The 17,767-nt window shown below is 41.0% G+C and overlaps 1 protein-coding gene and 1 long non-coding RNA gene across 2 annotated transcripts in view; one reads left to right on the top strand and one right to left on the bottom strand.

Annotated features, from left to right (window-relative positions):
- Positions 1-17,767, bottom strand: part of Vwc2 (von Willebrand factor C domain containing 2) — a 140,640-nt gene that overhangs the window by 29,043 nt on the left and 93,830 nt on the right.
- LOC102552528 (uncharacterized) lies at positions 2,059-17,042 on the top strand. Its single transcript, XR_015637138.1, has 4 exons — positions 2,059-2,168; positions 8,770-8,950; positions 10,913-11,072; positions 16,951-17,042. It is a non-coding gene; the product is annotated as an uncharacterized LOC102552528 (long non-coding RNA).

Here is a 17,767-nt window from a genome sequence, read left to right as displayed (position 1 = left end):
AATATAAGATGAAGATATAAGCAAGGAATTTGGAAATAGGACTGGGTTGCTTAAGAAATAAGGCCAAACGTGGAGAATAGGAATCTGTTAATTTAGTTAAGAGGCAGGCTATATAACATGAGAGAAAAAAACCTTAGCAGCTATATATACATCTGACAAAGGATGGGTTTATACTAAAAAGAACTAAAAATCAAGAAAACAACCCAATTTTTAAAATGAACTGTGGAACTGAAATTTCTCCAAGAAGAAATCCAAATGTCTAATAAAGACTTTAAAACGTTTTCAAGACCCTTAGACATCATGAAAATTAAAATTAAAATTACTTCACACAACAGGAATCAGTGTGGCGATTTCTTAAAAGCTAAAAAATATAGCTTCCATATAAAGTAGCAATAACACTTCTGGGCATGAAGCCAAAGGATTTTATAACCTATGACAGAGATACTGCACATCTATGGTTGTTTCTGTCTTCACAATAGATGAGTGGTAGAATCAGTCTAAATGTCCTAAATGTCCATGGGCTGATGAACGGATAATGTTACACACACATGGACAATGGAAATATAACACACACACACACACACACACACACACACCATATGTATGTATGTATATATGTATGTATTATATTTTATTCAACCATATATATGTATGTATATATATATACACCATATGTATGTATATATTGATCATATTCAATTATATATATACATATATATACTTATATACACGCACTTATATGTATATGGATTTTATTCAACCATAAAAAATAAAATTTTCAGTAAAGTGGCTATAACTGTAAAATAGTATAATGAGTATGGTACTATGCCCAGAAAGACAAACCTATATGTTCTCTTTCTTATGGAGATTCTAGCTTTGAATTTTAATATTTTTCTGGTTAGGTTGTAGAAATTGTTATTGAGACCAGCAAGCAAAAACAGAGGCATGGATCAGTAGTGAGGCATTAAAAAGGTAAGGGTAAGTAATAAAATTCAGAATATAACAGTAATTGTGGAGAAATATTAGTCATAAAAAATTTAAATGGAGATGGAGGAATAGGGGGTAGGGATGGGGGTACAGGAGAAGGTTTAACAAAAAATTTTAAAAATATAGAAACCTACTGTTTTATAAACGAATTTTGGAAGAGCTTGGAACAGAGGTTGGATCAAGCCATTCCCATAAGCCATAGATTTGTAAGAGAAAAATCACAGTTCCAGGTGCAGATACTACTCCATGGCTTATTTGCAGAGAAGTCCTAAATATTCCCGCCACACTGCACAGCATCTTCATTGCTCTTCGTTACCCAGCAGAGGTTCAAGGTCAGTCTCTGTGGCTGAAGACACCGCATCCTTGGTTGTAGCACATGGAGAGATCAAGTTTGAACTAAGCTAGATATTTTCTGCAGGTTTGCTTTCATAGTGCTGCCATGTGCTCGGCAGTCTACCGGGAGTTAAAAGACACGGTCAATGTTACCCTACTGTGAACCCTACACGCTAGAATACCAATGTGCAATGCAAAATATCCCTGACGCTGGAATACTGGCATGTCTGTTTAGACAGCAACAAACTGCCTTCTGATTGGATTTGGGACCCAATCCATGGGAGGAGATACAAACCTGAATCTGTAAACCTGGTTACAACCAATGGCCTGAGAAATCCTTAGCCCGGGGTGTGTATGTGTAGCGGGGAGGATTACGATTGTTCTGATAAATGGAAGTGCTGCCAAACTGCCTTCTAAATATTTATGTTTATACATATAGACTAGTGACACTCTGAGCCTAGGACAGAGAGCCTCCTTTATGCGCTTGGCAACAGGAAATCCATACAGAGACTCATTTCTGGTAAAAGCCTGGAGAAAAAGTGAGTGTTGACACCCAAAACCCAAGTCAGATTTGCAAGACTTAGGAGACATCATGAAAGAATAGAAGAGGCAGGAGAGAGAAAGAATTCTGTGAAATGTTTCCATGGATACAGAATTGGCTGTTGCCATCATGAGCATGGAAGTCATGGATACTTGAATAAGATGTGTGCTAGCCTGGAACCTTCAGAATTCCATCATAGATAGGACAAAATCACAGAAGTGATCTCCTACCTTTTAGAAAAATAGCATTAGCAGTAAATGGCTGCCGAGGGGAGTTAACGCCATTCTCTTCAAAGCTGTAACCACTGGTAAGTTGCCCAGGCCTCAGAAAGTAGCCCCTACCCACGCTCATAGAGCAAGCAACTGCAAATAAACTCATTGGAAAAAAAACAGATGACGTGGAAATTGTAGGGGGGCTAATTGAGAAGGCATTAAGTAGAAGGAGGGGAAAGATAGGGAGGGTAAGGGGCTAAATATACATCACAAATTGTCAGAAATAAACAAAAATTTGAAACTAAAAGTTCAGGAAAATATATTCTATTTTTAAGACATAATAGTTGTTATAAAATTTTATACCTTTTCCATCTTATTTCTTATACCTTTCTATCTGCTTTAAAAGTGAATTTTTAAGTTTACTTTTTAATGACCTGTTACTTCAAAGCCTTCTAGTTCCATCAACGAACCTATTGATTCTATAAAATATTTCCATGTTATGTATTTTTCATTATATTTTTATCGCTATTGGTTGTCAGCTGTGCTATAGCTTTCTTCTTGTTGTGATAAGCACCATGATCAAAAGCAAACTGGAGAGGAAATAGTTTATTTGCCTTACAGGTTACAATCCACCACAGAGGGAAGCTGGGGTCAGAGCTCACAGAAAGAAGCTGAGAGCAGGAGCTGGAGGAATAACTACTACTAACTGGCTTTCCTACTCCATTGCTTATATTAAGCAACCATTTTTATATAGCTAGGCTCAAATTTCCAGGACTGGAACCACCCACAGTGATCTCGTCCTCCTAAATTAAGCAGGAACCAAGAAGATGGCTTCCTACAGATATGCTGATAGGCCTCTGCAATTAAAGGGTGCCCTCAACCCACTGCTTGAGACTCCATCACTTGGTCATGCCAAGTTGACAGCTAAAACTGACTAAAAGAAGTTAATTTGTGGAGAAGTCTGCTAGGAAATGCTTGCATCTGTTGTTGAACCGTTTTCCTGTTGCCTCTCTTGGGCCACAAATAGCTCACCTGTCACACATTCTTTATTAGGCCCTTGACTTTGGGTGACTGTAATGGGTAATCTTGGTTGTCAATTTTGTTGGACCCAAAGTCAACTAAGATATATGCCTTAGGGTGAATATGTTATAATATTTCCCAGAGAGAGTATCTGAGGTCAGGGAGAAATTCCTCCAGAGTGGGCAGCATCTTCTTGTGACAACCCAAATACCAAGTGGTGGGCTCCCTTTCTTGCACCTGCCTTTGCTCCTTGCTGTTTACTTTGTCTACTCTACTACTGCTCTTGACATCCTTTGGCCTTCCAATTTTCACCGGTGGCCTTTAGTAATTCTAGGAATAATTCTCTAGGCCTTGTTCCCAAACTGAAAGTCTGAGGGAAGTGCTTTTTTAAAATGTTTTATTAGATATATTTCTTTACTAACATTTCAAAGGTTATTCCCCTGCCCAGTTTCCTATCCATAAGCCCCCATTCCCTCCCCTTCCCCTCCCCCATATGGGTATTCCCCCTATGCATCCCCCTTATTGCTCCCCAACATTCCCGTGCACTGTGGGTCCAACCTTGGCAGGACCAAGGGCTTCCTTCCCCTTCCCCTGGTGCCCCAACAAGGCTATTCTCTGCTACGTATTCAGTTGGAGCCCTGGGTCAGTCCATGTATAGTCTTTCAGTAGTGGTTTAGTCCCTGGAAGCTCTGGTTGGTTGGCATTGTTGTCTTTATGGGTTGCAAGCTCCTTCAACTCTTTCAATCCTTCCTCTAATTCCCCCCAAGGGGGTCCTATTCTCAGTTAAGTGGTTTGCTGCTAGCACTGACCTCTGGATTGGACATGCTCTGGATGTATCTCTCAGTAGAGAACTATATCCGGTCCCTTTAAGCATGCATTTTCTAGTTTTGTCAATCTCATCTAGTTTTAGTGACTGTATATATATATATATATATATATATATATATATATATATATATATATATATATATGGGCCACATATGGGGCAGGCTCTGAATGGCCATTCCTTGAGTCGCTGCTCTAAACTTTGCTTCCATATCCCCTCCTATGAATATTTTCCCCCTTTTAATAAGGAGTGGGAGCATCTGCATTTTGGTCATCCTTCTTCTTGAGCTTCCTGTGGTCTGTGGATTGCATCTTGGGTAAATCAAGCTTTTGATGAACATGAAGCATCCTTCCTTATCTTTTTTGACGACTTTTGGTTAAAAGTCAACTTTATTTGGTGTTAGAATGGCACAACTCCAATGACATTGTTGTTTTTATGAGGTTGCAAGCTCCTTCAGCTCTTTCAATACTTCCTCTAATTCCCCCCAAGGGGGTCCTATTCTCAGTTCAGTGATTTGCTGCTAGCATTGACCTCTGTATTGGATATGCTATGGATGTGTCTCTCGGGAGAGATCTATATCCGATCCCTTTCAGCATGTTATTTTCAATGGTCAGAAGAGTGGGGAGAGATTTTTTTATTGTCCACTCAAGATAGAACCATGGCTTTGCCTTCTTGCTCTAGAAGCAGAGTCTATTCTGGGTCTTTGCTAGATATGGACAACTGAAACTCCACTCACCTGAGCAGGTATGAAGGTCCTATCCTTAGGACATGTCTTATATTCATTTACTCAACCATGTGCTATTATCTGTTCCTCTTTTAAAGTTCTTAGTTTTATATACCATAAAGGTATAAGTCCTATAGGTTAGTGATAATCACGTGTCGATGTAAACCTCAGTCATCATATAGGAAAAACATAAGCTTTATTTATTGTCCTTCTCCATGTCAGTCAACACCATCTTGCGCCTTGACTATCTACTGACGTGTTCTTGAACCTCGACTAAGCAGAAGCATGCACATCTTTGTTTTAAGCTTCTTTTACCAAGTATGATATTAGGGAGATGCTATTGTGCCTTACATATAACAAGCACACCATTTGCTTTGATACTGAGTAGCCTGCTGATATGTGCATATGGCAGGCTGCAATCTTTTTTTCTCTTGAAAGGAACTGGGACAGTTTTCCAGTTTGAGCATATCATTAATAAAACATATATGAGCATTTTTGGAGTCTTTTTCATATGCTGTATGAGTAGATAAGTTAGGCTTAATTTATTTTTCTCACTTCAGCTTAGGGAAATTGTTTTGCTTTACAACATTGCTATCATCAGGGTTCACCCATCCACAAATAATAGAATCTTTGGGAGGTCATGGTTTATTTTGTTTAATTTATTCCCCTATGTTGGTTTTTTTTGAGACACTTACCATTGGCTGGCCCTAACTCTTGATGTACTCAGATAAATTAAATAAGATATGTAGGATGACTAAATCTTAAATATTCCATGATACAAAGACAATAACCCTAATTTATAAGACGAACCTATAACAGTCTAATTCTTGATTTGTGTATGTTATCTGGCCATCTATAGTGGCCCCATCCCCATGGACCTTCAGGACTTGCTTAGTATTCATTCCTTTACCGTGCTTCCCTGGATCTCCGACGGCAGTCATTGCTCCCATTCCCTGTGTACTTTGCAAACAATCTATAATAATTACACATATGGAATATAGGCAGCATCCGCCCCCTGTCCAAAGCTGTGAGCACTGATGTTCTATTCACATTTATGGCCTGGCTCTGGTAAAGAGTTTGAGCCCATAATTAGTATTCCAAAAATATTCAGGGGACATGAATGAAAGAATAAATGTCTCCCCAAGTAGACACAGTGGCCCTGAATTAAATTTGTTTCATCTCATAGGCACAAAATAAATGTCATTACCAACCAATTTATGATCAAGTATGAGAGCCCTTGATTGATACCTTGAAGCACTTATAAAACAAGCTTGACAAAACAAGAACAATCCATTTCTAGGGGTTTGAAAGGAAAGTTTCTACCTCTTTCTCAAAAAAGCAATTCTTTCTCTAAATTCTACATAAATGGCACCAGTTATGCTACCTTAAAACATAGTAGCCCAGTGGCAGGGAGCACAATAGCACAGGGAGAATTGTTTGTGTATTCTTCACAATGATGCAATTTTCCTTAAGCGTGAGCACATGTGCGCGTACACACACACACACACACACACACACACACACACACACACACACAGACATTCAATGCTGCTGTAGACACTAGAGGCTTCAAAAGACTCAAAGTTCTTCTACTCTCCTTTTCCTTCTCCTTCTTCTGTATTTATGTCTTGGGAAATCAGAATACATAGGGTTGGGTTGAAACTTTTGAATTCTTCCTCTTACAGACCCAGGACTGTTTATACTTCACTCTCTTAAATCTGTTCCTCTGCAAAAGAACAAACTCTGACACTAAATGAATAAATAATCTGCCTTTCTGGTGGTCTCCTGACCCCCCTTTTGGGGTAGCAAGCTTCAGGATTGAAATATCTGTAAACATATGTGCGTTTGTATTTTGTAATGTGATTTCCTTTTGGAGTTTGTAAAGAATAACAAAGCTTGAATTCTTCCTAGGAAGCTGCCTGAGGAAGGGTTTTCCTCATACTCTTTCCTGTGAGTTCCGTCATTGAAGAGCAAACCCCCTCTGTGGAGATGTGCTGCTATTTCAATGTCTTGAGCCATCTTGCTCTTCATTAGGAAGGGCACAGACAAATAGACAGCTCCCGAATAAACCATCTTTGGTCCATAGCCTCATTTACAGTTCTCTCACTGACAGAGATGATACTAGTCTTCATGTACTCAGAGAAATGGTAGCTTTGTTTTACTGCTGTTACTGCTGTCTCGGGCTTCTTTCATCTTGGAATGTCCAGGTTGAAAGGAAGCAAACAGATCCAACTCCCCAATCACATGCTCCAAACACAGTAAAGGGCAGCTTCTATAAGTGTTCCAGTCAGCTAAGTTTGAGCATCTTCAGAAGTGGCTACCTCTGTGAATTGCCTCCTTCTCACAAATGATGCCCCAAACTAGGCACCTGGGCAGGACACCAGAACTAATCAGAATGTTTTTCCATCAAGAACTGGGATCTAGCTCCCTATTGGTTAAGTCTGACTTTCTTGTTCAACTGGCGTTGATCTATGTGCTACATCGCAAACGGAATGGAAGCAGAGGTTTGCAAAGTGCCGGCACATGAGGGTGCCTCAGTGTAGTGCCTGGTTTTGTGTGTCAATTTGGCACAGCTGGAGTTATCACAAAGGAGCCTCCCTTGAGGAAATGTCTCTGTGAGACCTGGCTGTAAGGCATTTTCTCTATTAGTGATCAAGGTGGGGAGGACCCAGCCCATTGTGGGTGGTAGGGTTGGTACCTGGGTTCTACCAGTAGGGCTGGTGGTCTTGGGTTCTATAAGAAAGCAAGTTGAGCAAGCCAGGGGAAGGAAGCCAGTAAGTAACATCCCTCCATGGCCTCTGCATCAGCTTCTGCTTCCTGACCTGCTTGAGTTCCAGTCCTGACTTCCTTTGGTGATGAACAGCAATGTGGAAGTGTAAGCTGAATAAACACTTTCCTCCCCAACTTGCTTCTTGGTTATGATGTTTGTGCAGGAATAGAAACCCTGACTAAGACACTCAGTAATTGCATTTGTCACCCAGCTGGCCTGGAAAATTAGCTTTATGACTGGACACAACATAGATGTTGGGAAAGCAACTGGTAAAATAACCTGTTAGGTCAGCTGTGGTGAAACAGTTGGCACAGTTGATATCTGGAGCAACGAGAATTAATAGAAAACAGATAAATTCTGGATCTGAGAAAGTGTTGGCTTGCTCTCTCACCTGTGACTGATACTCTACATACCAAGGAGTCACACAACAAGGAAGTGTAAGCTGTTTGGTTTAAATGCAGAATTTGGGAAAGATGGATACCCCAGGACTCACTAGGGTGGAATACTGAAACATATTTTACACCTTTACTGTCTTGAGAAGGCAACAGATTCCTAGGAAGAAATAGCCTTAGGCAGAATGACAAAGGCAAGTTGTATGAAAGTGCAAACTCAGATATGTTACAGATGTAACTGGTTGATTTGCTCCTGTCCCACTGGTTCCAGTGTCAATATGGAGATTTGATACTTTTTATGAGGGAAGTGGGACCAGATACGAACTCTAAAAACTGATTAGGGCACTGCCCTTACAAATGTATTAATTTGTTCACATGATTAATAGACTAATGGGCTATCTGAAGAGTGGGTCTGTTGTAAAAGCCCAAGCCATGTGTTTCTTGTCACTTGACATGTGGCTCCCAACAATGCCTTAGGAGTCTGCTTACAAGGGGAACATCATTAGATGTGCCCTTTCAACTTTGGGCTTCACCCATGACAAAATAAACTTCTTTTTTGAATAGTTTATTCAGCGTATGGTAGTCTGTCAGCAACAGAAATGAACGAAGCTGAGAAAATTGAAGTCAAACATTTAAATCACTCATCTTTTGAGCTTACAAAATGGGTAGGTGAGAATCAGTCTGTGCTTTGCTCCACGTCTGTAATTTTCAGCCCAACTCACTTGTCAAAAAGCCTTTGCCCTTAACCACGGATCTCAAGGAATATCCTGTAAATTCAGTGTTAAAAGTACTCTCACTCTATACAATTACTCTTTAAAACTACTTGCTAGGGGTTGGGGACTTAGCTCAGTGGTAGAGCGCTTACCTAGGAAGCGCAAGGCCCTGGGTTCGGTCCCCAGCTCCGAAAAAAAGAACCAAAAAAAAAAAAAAAAACTACTTGCTAAAACCAAGTCTTTACAAACAGCTGCAACCTACCATCCCCTCGACAGAATCACTGTGAAGCCAGCAAGAATTGTCAGAACCAGTTTCTTTCGTTAGAGACGTGGAAAGTAGTCCTTGGTTTATAGCAAGCCTGCAAGTGCTGAATCAAGAATAAGGCAGGCCAGGCTTGGAAGTGCTTGCCTGAAATCCCATCGCTCAACAAGGTGAGGCAATAAAAACCCTTGAGATCAGCCTGAGTAACAAGGTATGTCTCAAACAAAATCAGAAGCATACAAACATTTGATGTCATTTTCAATGGGAAGGAAAGTGTGTGTAAACCTTTTATTTGCTCTTTCTTTGTCCTTCCAATAGAAATGTCTGGAAGCCTGGAAGGTATAAAAATTAGAGCATAGGGCAGAAAAACAAGAGATAAATCAAAGCTAAAAATCACTTTGTAATACCTGCAAAATATAAGAACCTCCATCTTGAACAATGAAGCTACAGAGATCAAAATTACCTTAATCAGACGAGAAAGTAGAAACTCACAGGAACAAAAAACATCACATGGTACTAGCATGGCCAAGCCCTCTCCCACTGACCATATAACCTGAATGAAATGGATTCCAAGAAACAGGCAGCACATATGCCCACTGAGGAAGAAACAGAAACACCTTTTTTAAAACCTGTAATGTCAAAATAGCTAATCCAAACAACAGTTAAGAACTAGGTTTATTATTGCCCTAACCAAAATTTTTATATGTATACTTACAAAGTATTACACTGAAGAGGTTGATTCACATTTCTAATTTGACAGTTTTTGTTACTTGATAATTTTATACATGTACGTAACACATTTGCCCCTACGCCCTCCTTTATCTACCATCCCAATCAGCTCTCTCATCTCTACCAGTCCTTTTCCAAAGTTCATGACTTTCCATTTTCCTCTGTGATCCATTTTCTTTAACCAGGGCCATCTGTGTAACCACTCCGTTGGAACTCTCCATTAGAGCCTGGTGGCATCATTAGTGGGCACACACTGAAGCCAATGACCCGCCTCTCCCTGAATCTATCAGTAGAGGATACTTTGCAGTGAGGGGTACCCTAAGCACCCCCACAATACATATCTGACTGTCAATAGGCCCATTCTCGTATAGACCCGGTGCAAGCATCCACAACAGCTGTTGAGTCTGTGATTGCAATGGCAGAGGCATGCTACAAAATGGCATTTCAGAGTTCTCTATCTTTCAGCCATTTCATTGTTTCTGCTCCTGTGATATAATATTTGCTGAACCTTAGAAGGGATGGTGTACCTGTCTTTAGAACCAAGTAATCATCTGACACTTTCAGCGCCTGTATCTACCACTGCTGGCTGAGAAGAGAGGTTCACTGAGCAAAGCTGAGGGTGGTAACTGTCTATGGGAATAGAAGTAGGTTTTCAGAAGGCATCCTGACACTCTATCAATTTGCTAAAGAACAGTATCCAGTTTCCCCCTATGGGTTTCTTTCTTGGGTCACAGTTCCAGACTCACATTCTCTCTTGTGGTGTAGATCCCACCAGAGAGGAGTTGGTTATGCAATGCCAGTAATGCCATTGGTGCACAAGTGGGTCCCTCCTTCCTGGCTAGTTGGTCTTATAGATTATAGTGTTCATAGTTGAGTATGAGCACCGATGCCTTTTTCTCCATGCAGACTACACAGCACATTCTTGGGCTAGGTAACCGCCAGAGAAAAAGTCTTCAGTACAATTCCACATTGATTTTTCTGTATTATGCATCCAAGGTACAAGGTGTGTTCAGCCATAGGGTCCTATATTATCACAAATCCTGCTTAAACTCTTCCACATAGTAGAAGAAAGGAGATCATTTACTGGCAGTTGGTCACAGGGACTAACATTACACAATCACAGACATACAGGGACATCAAAGATAACCATAAGAAAGTATTTACAATTAGTGTAGACTCAATATTCTCAACAAATGCTAGCAAATTAACTATGACAGAATATTGAAAGAATCATAAATCATGACAAAATGTCATTTATTCATTTATTCATTAAATATTAAGGTGGCATGATGTACAAAACTCTATGAATGTAATAAGCTTTACCCTCCTCTTCTCTGTCCTTGAACTCATCCAGAGTGAGCCTGCCTCTCCTGTCTCCTAAGGTCTGTCCTCTTTTACTCCAGGATCCATCTGTCCTCCCTCCACCTGGCTGATCCTGTGACTGTACTGGATGCTCACTCTCTGGTCATTAATGAGTACTGAGAAGTGACAACTTGTCCTTGTCAAGCTTTGCACCCCACAACAAGCAATGCTGTAGCAAATGGAACATAACTTCCAGTAGTGGTAAGATCATTAAAGAACAGAAAAGAATAAAATATACCATTAAACTATAGCCCGACAGTTTCTCCAATATGTATAGCCAAATGCATCCAGGTTTCTGAGACAAGAGCATGTATGAAATAAAAAAGTTCTTCTTAGGGACCAAGTTATATGGCAGTTATTAAGAACCCAAGGTAAATATAGTTTGAAGGCCCATGATCAAATTTTATTTTTACATTAATGGCTTTATGAAGGGACACATTTACTTTTCTACTTTTAAAGAAGAAAGCTGAGAATGCTTTGTCACCCCCAAATGGAAGTGGCATCAGCCATGTGCCACATAAGAAGGTTTAGTTCAGTGACAAAATATGCAACAGAGTACCCACAGATTACAGTGGAGCTGAGATATTTAGTACTATGGCTTAGTAACTTCTATGCACCTTTTTCATTCAGGTTTGCTTAGATGCACAAATACGTGTCATGGTGGGATTGCCACCTACAACACTCAGGACAATACCATACTGTGTATAGGACTGTGTACGCTCTATCATGTTAGGATAATGATGGATTAACTCAACAGTGCAGTCCTCAGATTCTACCTCAATCAGTTCAGGCCCAACAGTAGTAGTCTAAGCATGCAGGGCTTCACGATCAAGAATGAGCCTATGGCAAATCAAAGCTCAACCTAGCCACTTTCCCTATTGATGCGCCTTTGCTCTACTTCCGTAACTGTCACCTTAGCCACCTCTGTCTTTGAACAAGATCTGTGCTGTGCTGTGTTCCTGTGGCCTTTGCTTCCGTTCTGTGCTAATGATGTTACATTTTTAAAATACAGAGTTATGAAGAGACGGAGGATAAAGATTAGGATGCTGGACCATGGTAAAGTTGATTGGCTTCTTAGGAAAACTTAGTTCTCCTACCCATTCCTTCTATTGTCAACATCAGCAGTGGTTCTGACTAGAAAGCAGCTTTCATCTGAATGTGTAGTTGAAGGATTCGGGCACTAGATGGCGAGTCAGTCCAAGTCATGGATGACTATTCAAAGTTTGAGGGCAAAGAGAGGGGTCAGTCTTTGTAAGAAATTAAACAAGGGAAACTTAAAATTAAAAGTCTACGGGATGACCTCTCTAGAGTCCAGTCATACCAGGGGTGATGACTATTCTTGGTTGTCAATTTGACTACATTTGGAATTAAGTGGAACTTAGTGTTTGGGCACAGAATTATTTGAAGTGAGAAGATAACTTGTAATCTAGATCTTGAGGTGGGAGTTTCCACCTTTAATCTGGGCCACGCCTTCTGGTGGTAGACAACTTAAAGGACATGGAAGACATGATTTGTTGTTCTTGTTGTTGTTGTTGTTGTTGTTGTTGTTGTTGTTTCTGGATTATGCTCTTCATTGGCATTAGAGCCTATTTGGAATCTAGTATATACTGAAGACCAGCTGGAACAGTCAGCCTTACGGACTGGAAAAACGTGTGTGTGTGTGTGTGTGTGTGTGTGTGTGTGTGTGTGTGTGTACATATATATGTGTGTTTATATGTATATATTCTTTTGATGAATTCTGTTCCTCTAGAGGACCCTGGTTAATACACCATGGTAACAAAACTCCTCAGTCTACCGCATTACTTCTCAAAACACTACAATATCAAAATAACACAAGAACCAAAATGTAGTATTATCTCACAGATGATCTTCTGCACTTAAATTTTAAAGTCTTTATAAAGGGTTGGTTAAAATATGGAAAGGAATCATTCTCCTAAAGGCTCAAACTATGAATAGACTTCTGGCAAGTGCTGACCCAGAGAATGTACTGTGCAGTAAGGGTACACACTTCAAGGATGGCCACTGGCCTTTGCCTCTTCTAAATGGCAACCTTGGTCTCATCAGAACTCATATCCTTAGTCCTTAGAGATCACAACCCATTCGTCAAGGATGGTGCGACCCTGATTCTCTGGAGGTTGACTTTCTATCAGAGAGGTCACTGGAAGGGACTAGCCACAGGGTCTGGGTCATCAGCATCCACTCTCCAGAGTAGAGATCAGTAGAAGGAAGTTTAAGAACTTGCAATCCTTGCCTGATTCCCAGTGCTCTGGCTATGCAGGGCATGGTTTTATGCATCCAATTTTTATTCTAGGCATGCAAGAATGACTTAGAGGGAGTGGGAATGTCAAACTCTCTAGGATTCATCAGAATAAACATGAGGGGAAATCTAGAGGAGTGAGAGGAGAACCCGTGTTATGCATGGATTTAGTTGCATGGATCTAGCCTCTTTCCAGTATGTTTTTTTTTCTTCTTTTGATCTTTGATGCCATTCCCTGGGCTATCTTCAGTCACATCCTGTTGCATGGCACTGTTGCTCTATGTGCTGGTTAGCTTTCATTGTCACCTTGACACAATCCAGAGTCATCTGGGAAGAGGAATTAATTGAGAAATTGCCTAGATCAGATTGTACTGTGATCAGGTCTTGATTGATGATTGGGAGGACCCAAGGATAGATGGCAGCATCCCTAAGTGGGTGAGTCTGACTGCATAAGAAAGCTAACTAGGATGAGTCAGAAAGCAGGGGTCCTCTATGCTTCCTGCCTGAAGGTTGTTGTTTTGAGTTTCTGCCTTGACGTCCTTCAGTGATGTGCTGATGTGCTGTGACCTGGCAGTGCAAGCTGAAATAGACCCTTTCTTCCCCTAATTGCCTTTAATCATGGATTTTTATCACAGCAATTGAAATCAGGCTACTCCATAGTGCTAAATAAGGAATCTTCTTTCTTCTTGTTAGACCTTAAATCCCAGGCTGCTGTGTGGCACACCAGCTGGATCAAATGGGCTGTTGTTGTTGCTTCTGCTGCCACAAAATACCTGGCAAAAGCAACTTAAGGAAGGAAGGGATGGCTATTTTGGCTCATAGCTTGAGATGGCACAGTTCATTACGGTGGGCAAGGAGCATGGCAGTTGGAGGCTGAACATACTGTATCACAGTAAGGGAGGAAAAGAGAGATGAATGCTAACACTCAGCTGGCTTTTCCACTTTCCCCTTTTAATTCAGTCTGGGAGCCCAGCCTGTTAGATGGTACCATCGACATTTAGGTTTGACCTTTCCCCACTTAGTTACAACTTTCTAGAAAGAGTTTCATATACATGCCTAGAAGTAAGCACCTGAGGTGGCTCTCAACCCCATCAAGTTGACTATTAAGATTAACCATTAACATGGTGTCTCAAAAATGTATTTCCACCTAGAACCCATCAGTGAAGCCTTCTTTGTAACATGTTTACAGACAGAATAAAGTGAACAATTTCCATACAAGATCTCCTGAATGACCCACGTAGCCCTAAACCACCAAGTATCTTCATGAGAAATGAAGAAGTTACAAGGGGAGATGAGAACAATGTTGCCACAGAGTGGAAAGCCAAAGATGGTTGATGGCCATGGAAGATTCCGTTCAGAATGTCCAGAAGGAAGGAAGGGTTGCTTGTCAACATCTTGAGTCCAGACTTTGCCTTAAAACCTGCCAGAGAATGAATTTAAGCTAAGAATGAATGCTAAGGTTGGGGTAATTTTGTCACAGTTCTTTCTCCCCAACATTTCCCACAGCCTTCATAGCAAGTTGTTCTAAGGTCTGCTGTACTCTCTGGCTAGCTCAGCACAAGAAATAACAGCTCAACTCTGCTGAACGAATACACAAACACAAATTTGCTGATGATGTAATAGCCAGCATTTGTGTAAAGTATATTAACTTGGGAAGTCATATAGGTTAGACATTTTGGAAAGGCATGTTGTCTGACATTAGCATTTTTTCACACTATGTCTCTGCTTATGGGATATGAAATTGGTTCTAACCTTGCCCAGTAAAATCTATGTAGAAGTTGATGGTGGTAGTGGTGGTAGTGATGATGATGATGGTGTGTGTGTGTGTGTGTGTGTGTGTGTGTGTGTATGTGTGTGTACGCTCACAACTGCTTACAGACATGGTGTACATGAGAAACAAGCATAACTCTTGGACAGAGTGACCTATATCTTGTGCAGATGACAGCATGTCTACCATAGTTGTAGGGATGCTGGGATTGGGAGAGACCTGCAGGAAGACTGGGTCTCCCAAACTGATCTGAACCTAGGCACATAAACTAATTTGTACAATTTTTTCTTATCCTTAGCTTATTTCATTTACTTAATTATTAAATCCTTAGAAAATAGACAGAAAAATCTGTCTCCTACAGTGGAATGAGGAACACTTTTTTGAGTGTTATACCCTGACTTGCATTCCCCACTTAAGTAGTGGACTCGATCTTCCTGTGCTCTCTGCCGAGGCCCTCCATTCAGTTCGTTCACTGTGCTAGTGTGGAGTAGTCAGCCTTCCTGTCTACCATGTTTGGCAATATGTTCAGTCTTCCAAGAATCTTCTTATTCCCTTTTACAGGCCTCTAATGCCTCCATGATCAAGAAAAACAGATGTTTCTCTAACATCCAATAAGAGCAGGAGTCCTATTTGGTAAACAGAGGACAGAGCAAACTGGCTATCACTAAGTACACATCCTCAGGGTTCTGCTAAAATAGAGTTTCTTTGAAACCAAACAGACAGTTAGCGCACAGTGAAGGTACATGGGCAGCATTAGACTACTAGATCTAGTGTCTCAAATGGTAGAACGATTCTTGTTTGAGTAGACAAGCACAGTGAAATGCAGGGCACTTGTTTGTCGTGGCTGGAATTTGCCTTCAGCAGAAGCAGATGGGTAAATTGGCTGCACAGAGGTAGTCTTGAGACGGGCTGCACCCCACGTGTAAGGCTTCAAGGAGCCCCTCCCAACTCTCTCCCCAGTTACAGGGACCAGGCTCCAAGCCTGCAGCAGCACTGGCGATGCACAGATACCTGCAGTACATCCGGTCCCCAGGGATCTCTCGGCCCAGTTTATTTAAACAATGACTTTTGAGCAGATTATTAAGTAGCAGTTTGTTTGTAAAAAGGCAAAAGCATTATATAATCAAGGTATGCATCTGTTTGTCTCTAAGGAGAAGGTACCTACATCTGGGCTTATGAAGTGTGAGCTACTGTGAGAACATTAAGTCATCCTTGGAAAATTGGAGCAGAAGAGAGTATCTGCATCTGCCAAATTTTAGATAATTCCAATGTAGAGCATTCCAAATGCTCTTTATGAAAAGGATATGGAATCCAGAAACCCCTAAGACATTTGTAGAACTAGAACATTTGGCCAGTTCATTTCTTTAAAATATTTATTTTACATGTGGGGCAGTATACATACATTTCTACAGATACCTACAGAAGGCATCTGATTCTCCTGGACTTGGAGTTACAAGGAGCTCTAAGTTGTGTGCGATGGGTACTGGGAACTGAGCTCATGACCTCTGCAAGAACAGTATGTGCTCTTGACTGTTGAACCATTTCTACGTATTCTGGCTAAATTCCTTTCTGATCTACTAATCTATCAGCACACTCGTTTTGTCGACTGTATATTTTAATGCCCGTAATTTAGAGAATACAAATAATTTAAAGACCAAAGAACAGTTAAGAGAAATAAAGTTATATTGCTGACATAAAAGACAATATGTGTTTTCACAGAGAAGATGTTGAGCATAGGTGTTCTGAGGAAATTGAAAGTGGCAGTCACTGAACCACAGATGCATAGCTGTCATGGAGGGTTAGTCTCAGGATCCCCCATGGAAAGCAAGCTCTGTGGATGCTCAAGTCCCTTATATAATGGTGCCGTTTGCATAGAAAACTAAGGTCTACCCCCCTCTGTTGTCTATCATTTCTAGATTATTGGAAATGCTGGATACATGAGGAATGCTATGTAATTAGCTTCCACACTGTGTTGTTTATGGAAGAGAGACACAAAAATCTGTAGATGTTCAGTGCAGACTCTTTTTTTTTTTTCTTTTTATTTGCTGCTGCAGATCTTCTCCAGCTATGGTCGGCTGAATCCGGAGATGCAAAAGCTGGACGCAGAGCACTCATCTACACATATTTATTGGCAGAAGTTTGCAAACTGGAAAAGGGGGGGGGGATGGTTCCTGGATGAGGCTATAGAGAAGCTGACTGGAAAATAGGACAACGTGAGTGTTATTCAACTTTTGAGGCCACTGGGTGCGTATTACACAAGACTATATCACCCTAGGTACCATGGCTCAAAAACAGATACAAAGGGGTGCTAGGGTACTGTGTTCCGGGTCAGTGGTCTGGTTTCTCAGAGGTCAGCGAATCAACTGCTTCTTATCCTTGGAGGACCAAGTCACTCAGGCTTGTCATCTAGCAGGGGAATAGCTCCTGGGTCCCACCTCAGCTGGGCAGAAGCACTGCACATGCAGCAGATGATGCTGTGTAACAGTCTGCTCCTTAGATGGGAAAGTCCACATGCTATCAAACCCCATCCCCAATCTCCTGACCACTCCAGCTCTAGCTTGACCTGGCTAGCTTAAGCACTCTAGAGACAGAATGGACCTGTGCCGTAGCAGAGCTCTCCCCTTAAGCCTGATCTCATCAGTGGCTAGGACTTGTATTGAGGCTCTGTTTGGAGCATCTCAACTTAATACTCATCCTTTACTGTCTGAATTCTGATACTATTATATTCAAGGCTTGCTGTCTTGGGAGGAAGAGTTTTGCTGGATCAGCATATTCCCAAAGGCAGTCTACACCTGAGAGTCCCTACCCCAACACTTGGGAGTCTCACTGTGGACTATTCTTCACCTTCTCTGCTCACTTGACTGCAGAGAC

Source organism: Rattus norvegicus, chromosome 14 (genome assembly GCF_021556685.1).
Source record: "Rattus norvegicus strain SHRSP/BbbUtx chromosome 14, alternate assembly SHRSP_T2T, whole genome shotgun sequence".
Taxonomy (NCBI): domain Eukaryota; kingdom Metazoa; phylum Chordata; class Mammalia; order Rodentia; family Muridae; genus Rattus; species Rattus norvegicus.
Note: the sequence above shows the minus strand (reverse complement) of the source record. Positions and strands in the feature narration are given on the sequence as shown.